Here is a 13,935-nt window from a genome sequence, read left to right on the forward strand (position 1 = left end):
CTATCCCACATCATTGAAATCCCTTTATGGCGTATTAGCGAGACCTGTTCTCGAGTACGGTCCGTTGTTTTGTCCTCGCCGGTTGAAGAGGGTTGTACACATGTGTCTGCGATTTGCAGTCACATCCTGAAAGTCAACTGTTTACCTTAAGACGACTTCCTGTTCTTCTCCAGCTCAGTTTGATTGTAAACGTCCATCCATCCAAGCTTTTCCGAAAAAAAAATTCTGGAATTATAGTATCTAAAACTACTTTCCATTTAACTATAAATGAAATAAATCAATTGATTTCACATCAGATACCTTATGTATAGGTATTATATTATTTGTATCTGGTTTAAGAAGCACAATTCATAAAATTATTAATATTAAACAAATAACGGTATGATATACAAAGCGTGTCTATATTTAGACGCAAGATATTATATTTCAATAGTCGATGTCAAATTTTAATAATATAATAACCAAGCTATTATTTTATGTGACAATTATAATAATTAACTAGGTACCTGGAAACAACACTGAAAATTGTTTTCATCATTATTATTATTCTTTATTAAGCCTAACTTAACCTACCTAACTATAAATTACATTTAAACATTTGTGTTCAAAATTAAACGAAGTTTTAAATTTAAATCACAAAAATAGTTTTTTTTTTTTTTATTATAACATAAGTGTCTTACGTAAATCATGGACATACATTACTATGTCTGAAGACTGAAAATGTGTAACATATATATTTGCATATAATTTGTGTGTTTGTGCGCGCGCGTGTGTGTATTGATTTTATTGCTCGATAAATCTGTTAATGTATTTTATAACAATCATAGACGCTACTTTGGAATCGGGCCATTGGTTCAACGATATTCCTAAAGCCAACTGTGTTATTAGTATTTCATAAGTCTATAATATATACAGTTATAAAACTCAAATTCTTTATTTTATTAGGTATTTTCGTTTTTAATAACGTTTCATATGAGTATAATTTAAATTTAGAAAATTCAAGTAAATAATATAATGAATAGTCGTTTTATTATACTATACATAGTTAGGTACTTGATTTTATACAATAATATAGATATGTTTAAGTCTTAATTATTCAAACAATTAACTAACTATTGTAATAAATTAGATACGTATTTTTATTAACTCATTAAAAGTATAATATAAATTATAAATATTTGGTATTGCGATAAATTGCACATCCCAATCATCCCATTCCACGACCTATTCACCCTATTACACCGATTAGTGTTTACAGCGGATTGTTAAATATTCCATGGTATTTGCTGTGTAATTTTGAAAATGTTTGTTATATATTGTTGCAAAAGTAATAAAAATGCACGGCGTAATTATTACTATGAATACATTTCCTGTCCATTAACCACAGTACTAATAGTTATTAAAATTTGACATTTAAAATAAAATAATTTTTTATTACTTGCATTTTTGATTTTTAAGAAAACTATATTACAATTCATAAGTTAATTTTATTCCTACTTATAAACTATAATAATTTAAAACTCAACAAAATAAACTCTACTCTTGATCGTTAATCGTTTTCATAATTCAATATTGTCCTAATAATTAATAATTATACAAACAGCAAAATAAATATTGCAATATAATACATAAGCAAACATCGCCTCAGGATCTTTCTTTATAGATATAGGAAAAATATATATAGTAAAATTATATTTGTTTCTATCAAATATAGTCGGTTTTATTTCCTTCAGCGATTTTCTTATTTAAAATGGAAATTTGTTAAATTTCCAATACTTCACTACTTTTGATTAGTAAATCCTTACGAGACAAAGTGTTTGATACTTACAAATTATAAAGTGGTTTGATTTTTAGATTAGAAAATTCCATACTAAAATGTATTGTACACTTGTATAATGTTAAACGCATACTTTTTGATTAATATAATAAAAATTGATTTTTTGATAGTCGTATTTTACAAAACATGTGAAATTCTTACTAACATTAGACTTTATCAACAAGAAATGGGTAGAGAAATCGCATTATCAAAACATTCTCAAAGGATTTTTTCTAACTGATACGATAAATCGTGTTAGAAGTATTTCAACAATATATTTTTTCAAATCATTAATAATGATATTTATAAAAAAAATATAAAAAAAAATCTTTGTAAAATATATATCATATATATTATATTACAAAATATAATTTCCTTAGATTTAATTCGCTACTCAGTTCAATCTATTCAGTTTATACTTTATAGTACCATATCCATACCTCGTATATTGAAATAGATTTGTATTAATTTTTATATTACTAATATATGTAATTAAGTTGTTTGTAATAAATTTATAATCTAACCTCGATTAATTATAAAAGGTACATGGCTAATATTTTGAATTTTTAAAAATATGGAAATCACTAATCTGTATCACTAAAATTATACTCGTATAATATAGTAAAGTATAATCACTAAAATAATAACAAAATAAATATCATTAATGTTATATACCTATTATAATAACAATTATTATGTATCAATTGTTAATAATATTATATCGTGTATTCGTTAAATATTTCAACGTTACTTTCGTATACAATTTAAATAATAAAATACGAAAATAAAATGAAATAATAGGTAAATGTAGGTTAATAATAACAAATTAACAGCAAAATAAAATTAAACCAGGATTTATAGTATTTAGGTTCTGAAATATAATTTATAATTTATTCATGATTGAATATTATTTTTTTACTATATAAACGCAAGTAGATGATCATCGGCTAAATGACTTTATTGAAATCAAAATGTTTTTAAAAACTAATGAAAAAAAGTAATTAACAATAAATTAAATTATGAAAACGTATTTAACAAAAAAAAAAAAAAGAATAATCACCCGTTAATTTTAAAATTAATATGAAACATACAATTTCAATGTATGAATTTATATTCATACATTAATAATTAAAAATGTTAAATCTAATCAGGTAAACTTGGTGAATAGTTATCACTTGAAATCAGGTTATGAAAGTTTTGCGGAATTTTGCCTATTACGATTAAAGCGATTTGCTGTTCACAAGTTACTATTTTCAACAACGTCCATAACAAAGTTATTTGACAGTTTTGTTAGAAACTTCTATACACCAAATCACCCTTAATATCGACCTAAATAATTTACTTATGTCTCGTATTACCGGTACTTTTTTTTATTATAAAAGACATTTACAGAACCTATTTATTAAATAAGATTATAGTAGCTATGTATTCGTTTTCGAAGAGCGTGGTATCTTATTTCGACGAAAAAAAAATAATTTTATAGAATATGGTACATCGTATTCAGTAATTGGCATCATTACAACGACTGAAATCTCAAATGGTTTTCTACAAGGTGTATTACTTACATTAATTACATATGTATTTAAAAAAGGCGATCGTGTATGATAAGTTGTGATGTACCTAAAGTTGTTAATTGTATAAAACCTTGAAAATTAATACAAAGTTCCTTAAAAATGTAATTATTAAAAATATATCGGAAATTAGCAGTGTTATTTAATGGAAAAATTGTGAAATTATTCATATCTACCAAAAACTTGAAAATGCAGTACAAGGTTCAAGACTCTTGATAAGTTTTTCAACCTATATAAAAAAGAAAATTTTCAGTCGGAAAATAAAATTAGTACATTATTATACTTATAGGCGTTTGAAGTTCAAATTTTCACAACATTCACTTAAAAATAACTATTTCATCTAATTCAATTTTTGTTATTTTCTTTTAATTAAGAAACTAAGAATATTGAAACTTAATATAACTCTATTCATACTGTTAACGGTAAGGTGTTATTAATTCAAAAGTTGATTACAAAATATTATAATAATATTATATGGTATATAATTATATTATTTTAATAATTAAAAATTAATATAATACAATAAATATAATATATTTGGAAAAAATGTAATTAATCCATCGCAATGCTAATAGTAAAATAAATTAATTTAATAGAAATATCGAAAAACGTATCATAAAATGTACTTACTACTTAGTGACATAGGTTGACAGACTATCTCCGTTCAAAATCGTTTTTCGTATACAACGGTATACCATTGAATTCAAATTTAACACATCCATTACAGAGACTTATTTGACACCTATACTCTACAGCAGAGTAGTACTAGCTTGTTTGCCTTTTTTTTTTTTAGCTTTATATTAGCTATTATAGCATCAGATAATTATAATATAATTATGACTTAAAATGTACCTTTAGTGAATTTTGTTCAAATTAAATACCAATTTAAATTTATAATTGTTTAATAAATTAAATTAAAAAGTAGCTTTTGTAAATATTTCAAGTTAGTTTATGTCAAAAATAAAATAAAATAAACTAAAATATATTTTTAAATACAAATTATATTATGATATCGTAATCGGATTAATTTGGCTTAAATATCTATTCACATAAAAATATTTCATAAGTTCATAACCAATATGTTTTGTTCTTGATACCTATCTATATTTTTTAAAATGGAAAATTTGATTTCTTACACATAATGGAATATACAATATAATAATTCAAACTAAAATAAATGTTTAACAATGCAATAGTTATTATAAAAAATATATAATAATAGTACATTTTTGTTTTTAATGCCTTTTCAAAAATAAATCGTGGTCAATGGTTAAAAATTATAATTTTTTTTTTTAACTATTACCTTACTATTGTATTCATTAAAAATGTTGAATTAATAAAATATAATTTATAATTATTAAATAATAAAAATAAAATTCCTTCGAGATTCTTATAAAGTATATTTTTATTTTTTTGGGTAAATAGAAATATCTCCCATTTGCAAGGTTGAAATTGTAGTTCATATTAAAAATAATTTTATAAAAATGTTTCAAATCCTCTACTAAAGTCCATCTGATGACAGAGGATTAATATATTATCCTACTGGCTGCTTGTGTAATGACAATTATATAGATACAATGAAAAGATACTAAATCCGAATTACATGTTTAATTATTGTGGGTTCCTAGTATCGGATTAAACCTTAGTGATTAATTCTACGTAAATGTAGCTTAAAATTATAAAATAAAATATGTACATCAACACGACCGTTGTTAATGTTACAACTATACCATATACAATATACACACCTACTAAATATTTTAATCTAATTATCTGAACTCCATTATACGATAATGGAGTTATTCGTATAATATGTAATTTTAAATAACTATTTAAGTAATAGTATTAACATATACTCGTATAAGCCAAATGAAATATTATGTATTAATATCAATTTTAAAGGTATCTATTTATTCAACAAAGATAAACCATTAACCGGAAAATGGGTTATCTTTTTGTACATAATATTTAATAAAAGGTAATAAATGCTCTATAAAATAAATTGTTAAAAAAAAGAAATAGTTTTTTTTTTAAATTTAATTCCAACCTATATTGATATGTTATATTTTATAAAAATTATGTCTTAACTTTATTATATATTAATACATAACTGGTAAAAATGGGCACTTAAATGAAATAGTTTTGTTATTTTGCATTCAATAAAGTTTGTTTTTAATAAAAAATAAATTTAAAACAAATTATTAATCAATAATTTATCTATTTATAAGAGTTTATAATAAAAAAAAAAAATCATAAAAAATATGGTTCGGAAAATAAAATAATAATCGAAAAATACTCTTATAAAGTTATAACCCAGTTACATGTAATTTAAAACCTTAATGGTTAAAAATATAAAACATAATGCATGATACATTGCATCCCTTTATTTCAAATAATATTAATTTTATTCCTACTATAGTGTAACGTAATACATGGAAATATTTACATTTCTATAATATGTATGTGGTATAATACAATAATAATTAAATCTAATGATAGAATTTATTTTTATTTATCATACATTACATGCACTGTGAAGATTTAACGAAAGAATTTATATAAAGTAATAAAATTTTATACTGCAATAAGAGTAATAATAGTAATATTATATAAAATATAAAAACTAAATCAAAAATTATTATTATTCAAAATGTGTACAAGAATAGAAGAGGGAGATAGGTAACTATTATTGTACGAAAAACCTTTAATGTATATTTATTTATCTAATTAAAACTTGACTCGAAACACTGAATTTATTATTAATAGTTATTCTGGACATTATTATTTGAGATAATAAAAAATTATAAACATAGATTTAAGCATAAACATAAAACAATAATAAAATTAAAAATTCAGTTCTAAAATTAATTTTTAAAAATCGATCTATAATACATTTATTTCGATGTCTTATAGTTTTCAAATTAAAATAATAAAACAATTCTAAACAAAAAATAACATAATATTTAAATATTGTTTTGTTATATTTACGAATATATCAAACCATTCAATTAATTTATTTAAAGAGTTCTCTAAATTTGTATGTTGTGTCTATTTTTTTGTAAATGAATTTTAAAAATCTGATTTTCCGAATTATGCCTGAATGATGACCAATTTTTTATATTGATTTGTATTTGATCAGTCAATCGCCTTAATTTAAAGTTTTTATGTCATATAGTCTGTTTTTTTTAGATATGTAAAAGATAAATTATAAATTGCTATTAATTATTAATTAAATATTGATCTAGTTATTAACTTCCAAATTTTAAACACGATAATAACACTCAACTCATGTCAGTTATTGCACGTACAATGTGTAAACATTTGTAATTTAATTTCAAATTTTAAAAATATTTAACAATATAAACGAATTACAAGAAGTCAAGAAATCGACTACAAATTACAATTGCCTATTTAATAATGTTTGAATAATATGTTGAGTATAAAATACATTTTTTCCTTCGAATAGCAAGGATGAAAAAAAAACTGAATTGAAATTCAGTAATGATTTAAAAAAAAAAAAAAAAGATTTAAAAAGATGAGATTGAAATAAGTTATTGGTGTGGTTGAGACGATGGAAAACGCCGCAAAAATATTATTAGTTATTACAATTATACATCTTAAAAATAATTTTTATATTTTTTTTTCATATCCAATAATTAAACTAATCCAAATGAAATTTCAATTAGGTATTTAAATATTTACATTTAAAATATTCAAGTTTAAGTAAAATATATACCATCATACGGCATTAATTAATCATATATCTGTATTAATATTTTAAATATCTCAAAAGTCAAAAGTCATTACCTGAAAGCCAGAGTTATTTATAAGCTATAAGTAGATAGTTGTAATTTAGTTTTGAATAATTTTTTAAATGCAAAAACTACTATAAGTAACATAAGTCACTATAAAATTAAAACCTACATATTTTTTACAATACCTAAATCAGTGATTTACATGCCTTTATAATACATAACAATATGTAATCGTCAAACCGATAAATTTCAAATTATGTTTATTTAATGATTAATTCTCATTTCTTATTGCGTAAATTCTATAAACCACCATTTTCCGTATTATTATTATAATACTAAATTACTACTATTCCAATTATTATTACATATATATATAATGTATTTGAATAGGACTAAAATCGTACATTTAAACTTTTCAAAAACGAATATATAGTTTATAAAATAAGTATTTATAAAAATACTTTGTAGATTACATTTTACTCATTTTAGAATTAAAATATTTTTATTTAAAACAAAATAAATATTTTAGTACCTTAAAAACTACTTTCCCGTTATTTAAAAATGTCACATTTTGTGATTTTTACAAATAGTATCTCAGATACTTCTTGTATAACTTTGACATTTTAAAAGTTTAAGTTATATCTAATTTCCAAGTAATAAAAAGTCAATCTGAAACTTTTAGAACATTTCCTCTACTTAAAAATGTTCCTGACGGGCGTACCAAAAAGCACACAAACACATTATTCTAAAGTTTTATCGATGGTTCAGATCCACTTTCGTTATAATTACAACACAAATTTTGAATTATAAGATTTAATATATAAACATATAATAATTTTTATTTTTAAAAACTAAAATTAAACAACTTGGTTTTAAGATAATAATTTAGTTATCTTAGCTTAAATGTATATCAAAAAAATCAAGACACTCGCTGTGTATTTAAAAACTGATACTAAAATATCTTAACTTAATGGTACTTAATATGAATATTGTTATTTTTGCATAATAAATATTTAATTTAAAAAAAATTTATATTATATTTTGCTATATTTCATATATTTTTTATTTAAACATATAGACATAATAATAAACAAAAAACAATGCCTTCTATTAAAGTAATAATTAAAAAAAAATATATTTTAAGCTAATGTGTTGGAAAAAGTTATTTATGGGGCCAAGTATGATTTGTTCAATTTTTATATAGTTTTATTTTTGTACTTTTAAAAGTTTTCAAAACGTATCATTTATTATTTGTATCAAGTTGCGTTTGTATCCAATTCTAACTATATTCAAAAAAATTTTTTGCATAGTTTTGTTTTTTAAGTAGGTACTTATAATTTAAAAAAAGAAGTTTTGTTGGCCACTGGATAGATTTATTTAAAAATGAAAACATAAAAATCATGAAGTAAATACTAATGTTCACAATTTTATTAAAAACTAATGCTTCTATTTCTTTACTATTTTTTTTTTTAGAATTACTATAAAATTTGGAAAATAAAGTATGCATTATTTATCCAATCATAATAAATTAATTAATCTATGGAAGTATAACATGTAAATATATTATGCTTAGAATTCTTTAAATATTAATTATTATAGTAAAATCATTAATTTAATCAGAGTTCAGACTGTTTGAAAACTAAATTCGAAATATTATATTCTTCTTGTATGTTAGTAAAAAATTTTAATATATTTAATTTAAACTGAATATTTATTTTTTATTTTACTATCTTCTTTTTACTCTCATACGTCATAATATTATAACAAAAATATAAATTAGTACCTATATAAATATATTATATACTACGCATTCTTAACAGTTATTATTATAATATATAGTTACCATCAACTCTTCAGGTAAACTACTTAACAATTTCTTTTCTCCAGTCAGTTGTGTAATTCATTTTACTTATAGTTTCAAATGCATTTTATTTTTTCAAGACTTTTAACTTTTAAGAACTTTTTGTTGACTGAAATTCTGATTTCAGAAAATTTTTTATCTAATTTATTTTTAATTTTTTTTAATTTTTTCAATGGCTCTAATTAATGGAAGTCTATGATTTTCTAATTTTAAAATTCCATCCAGAAAAAATCTATAGTTTGAAAAATGAAGACTAAATCGGCTTTAGTCTGAAAAATTACAATTGGTGATAATATTCCTAACCGTATAACTATGGACTCTGCACATTGCAGGTTATAATACTATACCTCGTAATTTATTTTTTAAAAGAATAATTCTTCTCCCGATCGCTTAAAATTAACGGAATATCTGAAGATATTCCAGACATAATCTGGATCATAATTATCACATAATCATATTTTAATCTTATCTTATCTTATCTTTATTCAATAAAATAGGTACTAAATAAATAAAAGTTATTATGGAGTTTAATTTCTACCGAGTGGTGATCTTATTTTATCATATCTATATTATAAGTCATTATAATTAATTATTTCTTCATTTTACTAAAATTGGCGTTATAATAAATTGTGAAATATCAACATAATTACAATACAATTTAATCTATCCTGATAATTATTAATTGTAAATAGTTACACTAAATATTTTCAAATATTAATAAGTACTTGCATAGAACTAATTTTAAATTTTAAATTTTAAAATTCCATATAAAAACCAAGAATCCAACACCTATTAAAATGTAAATAAATGTATTTTAATTTGCACTAGCTATACGAATATATAAATAGTTATCGATTATATTTTATCATCTCTGCGTCGTGTTTGTTGAATAATTTGAAAATTATTTAACCATCATTTAAATTGAATATGATTTATAATAGCTCAAAATTCCTTTGATGTAATAATATTATAATTGTACAATTGTTAATTATAGTAGTATTGTTTTACGTCATCTCCAATACATACCTATGCGCTATTTCTTGTTGAATACCTAATAATTTTCCTGTGATCTTTACATAACGTAACTGTTAATAAGACTAATAAGAGCATAAGTGTATCGTTAAATTTAAACTTAATTAATTTATGCACTTGAGTCTCACATAGTCACTTGATTCCACGTGGGATGTGAGTAATTTTATTACCGTATGAACTTTAATCCAATATAAATGTTAGTGAAAATCAATCTTTTTCTTAACGTTGATTTAAAAATTACTGTTTAAACAAAATATGCAGCATATTTTTTACCGAAACTTTTAAAATATGATATAAGACATTCAAAAATCATCATTATCAAACTTACACCTTAAAAAAAAATATTTGAATACTTAAGTACTATAAGTAGTCCAGTGAAACTAGTTAAGTGACTAATAGTTAATATAATATAATTGTATAGCAAATTAACTAAATTAATTAATACATATACAGCTATATACTCTATACCTATTATATTTAATAACCACAATACTCGTATTTTACTTTATATGAATTAAAATATAAAAATTTATTATGATTAGTGAATTGAAATGCAAACATTTTATAAAAGCTTAAAAGTACTTATTTTTTTTTATATAAAATACATGTTGTTCTTAAAAAAGAAGAAGTTTAAAATAGTTTTGGCACTATTATTACATTAAATTGTGGAATCTATTCATATTATGAGTAATACCCACCAAGACCATTTTAGATCCTGTAGGGTAGAGCGGAAAGAGTATTGGTTTTACAATATACTTTTTCTGAAAATACTTTTTAGGGTTTTTAATAAGCTTAAATGTTTGCATTTTGTGTAACCGATGTAATTGATTGGAAATTTAAAGAGTATTATATTTCATAAGCCTCAAGGTTACAAGCTTACCATAATTGTACAAAATGTAAAATAATCGTCTATAAAAATATGTATATTTAAAATAATTATATTTTTCTTATTAGAGTACGTATAACAAACTCACAAGCACTAAATATGAGAGGACATAATAGTAACCGCTTTAGTGCTGTATACATGTACAGTAGGTATCGACAATCGAGTGTACCTCGTCATTGAATAAATCTCACTGTAATGTATGTGTTAAATTTGAATTCAATGATAAATCATTACATATGTATAACAATTCTAAACGAAGACAGTCATTCAACTTATGTTACTAAATATATTTTATGATACATTAATATTGCTTTTACAGTAACTTATTTTACTTTATATTAGTAATACGATAAGTTAAATCAAATTTTGGAAAAATATTGCATTTATTTTATTATTAATACTTAATAATTATTATAATATTATATATTTGAATCATACATATTATTGTTATTAATTTTTGAGTCAATACCAACTTAACTTAAAATGATGTAAATACATTCATAAAACATATAAGCAATAGTATAAAAATATAAAATTAATCTAAATGTTTTAAAATCGTCGTTGCGCAGGTAAATAAATAAAATATAATAATATGCGTAATAATAAATTTTAAACTTCACAAAAAATATTTTTAATTAAAACAAAATAACTAAAATCATTGCTATTCATTTTTAATTACATCAAAATTTAAACTTCTATCTCGTATAAAAAAATATTTATGGAATTTCGCTCAATGATCTTTTCTTTTTTTCTTTTTTAATGCTAGCAATAATAACAAAAACTTTATTTTCAAATATAAGATTTGAATTTTACACAACAAAATAATTTGTAAATTTGGACGTTTTTGATGAGTTTTGTAAAAATTTGATCTTAAAATGTTTATAAAAAAATTGTATGTATGCTATAATATATTTTAATTATTTTTTAATAGGTAAGCATTATATGAACAGTTCTCTCCTCCTCCCCGAAGTACCAACTAAATATAATTTGCTACTAGGCACTATTCTTAAAATAAAAATTGAAGTATTTTTACTGCTCCAAATGGTGATGACAACAAGATGAATAAAATTAATACAAAATAACACACATCGTTGTAGAATCAATACATTTATCGCTCTACTTAGAATCTATTATTAATTTCGCAAGAACATTATAATATATTTACGCACAGAAACTTGTATTAAGTATTTACATCTATTGTCGTGGTACAATATATTAATATGCTTATCAACAATAAATAAGTTTTTCAATTTAATAAAAAATAATAATAAATAAAAAGTATATATTACCTATGTTAAATGAAAAACGTTAATTAAAAATTATTATACATTTTTAAACAGCATTCAATAAGCAGAATGTCAATGTATGAAATGTATAACAATTAACAGGAATTAAAATACTCTTATAATATATTTTATAATCTATATATTTATTATGTATACTTTAATACTTCCTACCTAAAAATCTTTACGTACCTACGACATACTAATTTTTTCAAAATTATATTAAATTTTATCTTAATAAAGGATCATTTTTTTAAAGTGAATTTCCATTGCTTGCAAATATGTCTTATCGAAATCACTTATTAGTTATGAAATATACTGATTGTTTTTATAATAAATGTACTTGTTTTTTATTTCCATATGCAGATGATATGAAAATATATTCTTTGAAATTCTTTAAAATTTTAACATTTGTTTACATATAGTTATTTTATCAATTTACTGATGGATAATAAATAATAGTTAAAAATAATACACATGTCATTCATTAAAGCTACCTAAAGAAAACTGAATATTATATCATTTATAAAAAATTTTCATGGACCCTAACGTCTTTATAATTGTTAGTCCTTCAAAACTATAATAACTTTTATAAATTATGAAATAGATATTTTTAAAATCTACAGTATATATGTGATTATTTATTAAAATCTTTTCTTAACATATTTAATAATTTAATAAATAAACTTAGATATACGTACCTATTTATAAATTTTAAATTAATTTAACTTATGAAATTTAATATTTTTCATTTAAAGTTTATTCTTCAAACTTAATATTGAAAACATATTTTTATCTCAAACAACTTAACTAAACCAACAGCAAGGTTCATATTTCAAAACTAAACGTGTGAAAGTTTTAATTTATTCCTTGGCAAGATAAGATTATCTGACAACGATAAGAGTTATAGTCTCGCGTAAAAAATATTCGATTTATGCTAATATGAACTTGTGTAGAAACTAAATTTAAGATAAAACTATAAAATATATTTCATACTGTCGAACAAATTGAACATTATCATAATAAATATAGGTGTGTATATACATATATACTTATTTTTCACCGAGCCAATTAAACTTTCAAACGAAACTCAGACAGTCAAGCTATAATCAATTTTCATAATTCATAACATAATTATCAACTAGATACCTAATATAGATGAACTTGTATTTTATATTGTAAAATTATAGCATCGTATATTCGTGTATTTAATCGAATTCTATACGTTGATGCGATACTACTTACTAAAGTCTATAATATATTATTTCGATTCACATAAACTCAGCAAATAGTAACCAAAACTATCTAAGTAGTAAGTACCTATAATATTTATTTTTTAAATAAAATAACTTTATAACTCATGTTTTAATTGTCATTTAAAAACTATAATAAACTAAATAAACTAATATATTTATTTAACCTTTAGCAACGTTTACCTACTTACTGCATATATCTGCATCATAGTATGTTGTGTATTATTAATATTACAATAATATTTTAAGTTCTGAGCGAAGTGATGAATTTAGTGATTTTACAATGATGTATATTTTGTGTTTGGTTTTTTGTATTTATCATCACCTTTTGAGCCAGTAAAAATGTTTCGATTTTAAACTTTGGGTGTGATTTCTGATAGCAAATTAGATTTAGTTAATACTTTGAGAGATCAAAAGTAAAAAAAAACTACTTATAACAAAGTACACCTGACTTTTCAAATTAATCAAAAAATCAAAA

The 13,935-nt window shown here is 21.8% G+C and overlaps 1 protein-coding gene across 5 annotated transcripts in view; it reads left to right on the forward strand.

The window, feature by feature from the left end:
• LOC132924057 (potassium voltage-gated channel protein Shal) overlaps positions 1-13,935 on the forward strand; it is a 65,459-nt gene that overhangs the window by 2,764 nt on the left and 48,760 nt on the right. The gene's annotated exons all lie outside the window — the stretch shown is intronic.

This window comes from Rhopalosiphum padi, chromosome 3 (genome assembly GCF_020882245.1).
Source record: "Rhopalosiphum padi isolate XX-2018 chromosome 3, ASM2088224v1, whole genome shotgun sequence".
NCBI lineage: Eukaryota > Metazoa > Arthropoda > Insecta > Hemiptera > Aphididae > Rhopalosiphum > Rhopalosiphum padi.